The sequence below is a fragment of the Rhincodon typus genome, chromosome 13 (assembly GCF_021869965.1).
Source record: "Rhincodon typus isolate 14 chromosome 13, sRhiTyp1.1, whole genome shotgun sequence".
In the NCBI taxonomy this organism is placed as follows: domain Eukaryota; kingdom Metazoa; phylum Chordata; class Chondrichthyes; order Orectolobiformes; family Rhincodontidae; genus Rhincodon; species Rhincodon typus.
Window position 1 is genome coordinate 62,766,060 of NC_063344.1, and position 4,882 is coordinate 62,770,941.

The following is a 4,882-nucleotide window of genomic DNA, read 5'->3' on the forward strand; positions in this document are numbered from 1 at the left end:
CAAGGCACAGATAACCTTCAGCACTTTACACATCTGTCATCTGCATCTGAGAATTGGGTTTAGCTGCTTTTCAGATTGGGAGGTGAGCCTCAAACAACAGGATCGAATGCACTGTGACCATTAACTGAAGGATTACAATGGTCTCAAGTTCAAATATGTTTCTGATGATGTCCTGTATTCGAGTTTTATACAAAACCCAAAATGCTGTTTTAATGGCTGTGCTATTAAGATAATTAAAATGGAATTTGTTATAGTGTTCCCAACAGTGTGTTATCCAGCACAGAAATACCACCCATATCTCTGGGGATACCTCTGTTTGTCAATAGCGAGTTGGGATATGGGGAAATTACATGGTCCAGTTGGTGGCACTCTCCTCTGAGTTATAAATGGGTTCAAGCCCCACTGCAGATTTGAGCATAATGATTATGGCTAACACACAGTGTGGTATGTAGGGAGTGTTGTATTATTGAGGTGCTGTGGCTTGAATTAGAAATTAAGTTGAAGTCTCGAGTATGCTGTAAGTGGAATGTGAAAAATTCCATAATGCTGTTTTAAAAGAGACCCCCAATACTTAACTCTCAAGCAACATCACAAAGCAGATTATCTGGTTCTTACTCCATCGCTGTTTGTGGGAGTTGGCTCTCTGCAAAGTGGCTGCTTTTCACATTACAACAAGAGCTACACATCAATAGTATTTCATTGATCTTTTTGGCATTCAGCAGCCATGAAAGGTATTAAATTAGTGCAAGTCTGTCTTTTTGTAAGCTCAACAACACAAACAGGCTAGAAGGACTAAATACAACCCCAGATATTCACAAAGCGAAGGGGCTGTGCTGTTTTTAAACCATAATTTGTCCTTTATTCTGTTTGGTAATTATTCAAATTCTCCAATTAGCTTTCTAAAGAAACGAAGAACAAAGAACAATACAGCACAGGAACAAGCCCTTCGTCCCTCCAAGCCTGTGCTGACACATTTTGCCCTTCCATACTAAAAGTGTCCTCACTTACAGGATTCATATCCCTCTATTTCCTTCCTATTCGTGTATTCGTCCAGGTGTTTCTTGAATGCTGCTATTGTGTCTGCTTCCACCACCTCCTCTGGCAACGTGTTCCAGGCACTCACCACCCTTTGTGTGAAAAAATGGTCTTACACTTATCTTTTGAACTTCCCCCTCGCAACTTGAACCTGTGTCCCCTAGTAATTGATCCCTCCACCCTGGGGAAAAAGCCTCAAACTTTCTACTCTATCCATGCCATTCTCAATCTTATACACTTCTATCAGGTCACCGCTTTCTGTTGATATCTCACTCCCAAGGTACCCTCATTTCCACAAATATATATGTATTTCTGTCCGAGGTACCAAAGGGAAAAAACTGGTTGTTTTGAAGAACAACTGATAGCGAGTTCTTCCCTTTTTGTTCTTTAGCCCTACAATGCTCGGGGCACCCTGCATTCCTCCAATTCTGGCCTCTTGGGTTTCCCCAATTTCTTTTCGGTGGCTGTTTTCTTCAGTGGATGAAGAATCTGAGGTATGGAGTTCCATTTCCAAATTCCTAATTCCATTCTCTCTCATCTGCCAATATGCTCCTTAAACCCACAACAGCTGCCAATTTTCATCACACATCCATCCTGAAGGTCCTGACTCTTTGTGCACACAATTGTACTCTCCAGCTATATGCCTAAGCAGCTATACTTCACCGATAAGTTAGGTCAACAAGTAAAGCCAAACCTCCTGTTGGTCACCTGTCAAACACTTTCATCTTCTGGGAAGAGTTCCTAGGTGGCAGTGAAGAAAGAGAAATCTTGACGATATTCCTCCTTATTTACCAAAGAACTTCACAATAGAACTCAAGTTGCCCCAGTAATAATACCAGCTAGGCTCAGCAGCATGTCTCACCACTGGATCAAAGGTTCATGGGTTCAAGCCTCATTTCATCACATTATCCAAGTTGACATTGCAGTGCAGCACTTAACGGGTGCCAGACTGTCAGAGGTCCTGACTTTCAGATCAGAAATTAAAGTAAGGCCCCATCTGTCCTCTCACGCAAGAAAGATCCAACAATATGATTCAAAGATGATTTAGGAAGTTTGCCCTGGGGTCCTGGTCAACAATTATCTCTCAAACATCAACACTATTGAAGATTATTTCTTACTGCTGGTCCTGGGACTTGTAAAGTACAAACTAACGACCAGGTTTCCTACACTGCTACAGTGACTACACTTCCATGTACTTCAGTGGATGTGAAGTGACTTTGTACAATATAATACAAATGATTTTCTTTTTAAATCGGGCACAGATCAAAGATTGAAACTGGGAGCATTTTCCTGATCAACAAGATCACAATGGGTGCAAGATAAACAGGATATAGCAGGCCTGCTGAAGAAGGCAAGAGAAGAGAAATGGAATGCATCTGATATAGCCCTCATCACTTACAGTGGGTACATATGTGCAAATGCCATTCATCTGGTACATGAGAGGCCAGTATAAGGCATCAGCTCTAATTTTAAGTTAATTTCAAATCAATTTGTTTATGAACTGCCTTGATCCAACACAGTTACCCTTTGAAGTGATCAATTAGAAGGGTTTGCAACCTAACCTGCTCTTATATAGTTTTAAGACTTTGTGAACATTGCTACTCACATGTACATAAATAGTTGTTTGAAAAGAAAAGCAACGTTGTTTATTTAAATCTCTGGTTTAAATAAAACATCTACTGCTGAAATAATCTCCCAATACACTGTGAAGTGAACTGCTATCTGAACATTGTTTAAACACAACAGTTTGCAAACTCCATGTTTAACACTCATCCAAGCTGTTGTAACCTCAGATCTTGTGTGTGCACTATAGCAAACTTGTTGTAGAGTCTATTGGCAAGGCTGCAACATAAGAAGGGTGACAATCCGAGGCAGCGAAGGCACTCAGATCAAAGCCTCCTTGTACAAGAACAACAGTAACACCTTCTGCTGGAACTCCGGCCAGATCCACAGACTGACTCACATCTCTAACCAGACTGAATTGCCGATAGGAGCCAAAGTAAGTTGTGGCAAGAATGAGGTCACATTCTTTTGGAACTGGGTTGACCCAGCTTTTGTACCATTCACTGTCAGGTCAGCCTTCCTGCAGATGCTTCAGTCATGGTTTGGAGGGGGCATAGCATGTGCCAAACCTAGAAGCAGCATATAGCCAACATTAAACTGAAACTGGGCATGACGGAGTGACAAATTTCTACACAAAGGGGGTGGCGGTAAAGAATATATTGCCTTCATCCTGATGACCAGTTTTGTGTGCAGCTGCATCAAGTTGCGTGTAGACTCTCAGCAGGCAAACACCAAGTGTCACTTTGTGCCGAAGTCTATCCTCAGTGTTGTGAAGGACAGGTCAGGCAACACTGACACACAGCACCCCATTTAGTTAGGCTATGTCGTACCATCTGTTCCTCGGGAAGACATTTGAGATGAAATACACCACTGACCACAAGTCTGCCTGTATTAATTTCAAGATCCTGCAGGAAAAGGAAATGTCGGATCCTGTCAGATGGTTTGCTGAGCAGAAAGTCATTTGCCAGAATATCTGAATGCCAAAACCTTTAAACAAGCACCAAGAGATAGCTTGGCTGGTGGCAGAAACAGCCTATCCCTCCTTTCCATCAGGTAATTTCCACACCTCTGGAATTTCACCCCACCCAGTGCTCCCTTTGAGATGGCGGTGGTGGGAAAGAGAATATTATCCACATCTTTCTGGGATATGCCTTTGCAAAGCAGCACTGGATAAAGCTGCAATTGTTTTTGTTGAGGTACATCCCAAACAGTTTTGTAATGTAATGCAGGACTCTGTACTTCACAGTCTGTTCCCGGGGATGTAGACCGAGAAAAAGGTCAAATGCAGGCTAAAGAACCAACACAGTGAAAGAGGCTCTTTGGCCTTCCCAAAACCTTTTGGTGTTCCAGTGGAAGAAGGTGCCCAAGACTGAGCACTTCAAACTGAGATCTAGGACAATGTGCTGAGTGTTGTACTAAAGCTTGGGGCATCTGCCACAAAGGAGAAATGGAGAGAGGTCACCTTCAAAGGCCATAATGCATCAAGCGACTGCAAACTGAAAATCCCCCTCAAGGTATCTGTTTGACATGTGATGAACATTGTAAATATTGACTGTAACTGTAAACATTGTGCATAACAGTCAGTATTGGAGAAACCTGACTTTTTTTACACACATCATGTCATGTCCACTTTACAAGATGCTTTAACAAGTTTTGAAATCAATAACTTTTTGGCAGAAAATTATAGAAGCTGCCACAAAAGACTCTAACTTTATTCATTGCACCATGGCCAAGTACTGTTTACTCATGTTTGGTTATGTATTCAATGGACCGTAAGAGGTACAAATTGGTGAATAAATGAAGCTGCTTCTGCTGGAAGATGAACAGAAGACGGAAGACACATTGAGTAGCGACACTGAGATTAATATTCATACAAACAATTAACAGCAATCATGTCTTGGCCAACACAGTGACTACATGTTTTAAACGTGAATGTTTTAAATGGTAGGGTAACTGTACTGTGATCCCTTGGATTTACCAGAATTTCTGTACATTGGACCCAAGGAATAGTTCCCAGCCAAGATTAAAATAGAAACAAAGGACCAGGAGTGGGAGTCGGCACTTTGAGCCTGCTCTGCCATTCAATATGCTTATGACGGATCCTCCATCTCAGTGCCATATACCCACTTTCTCCGAAGCCCCCTGATGCCTTTAAAAATTATCTATCTCTCTCTTGATTACACTCAGTGACTTAGTCTCCACAGCCTCTGTAGTACAGAATTCCACAGGTTCACCACTGAGTGAAGAAACTTTCCTCGCCCAGTCCAAACGGCCTACGCCACAT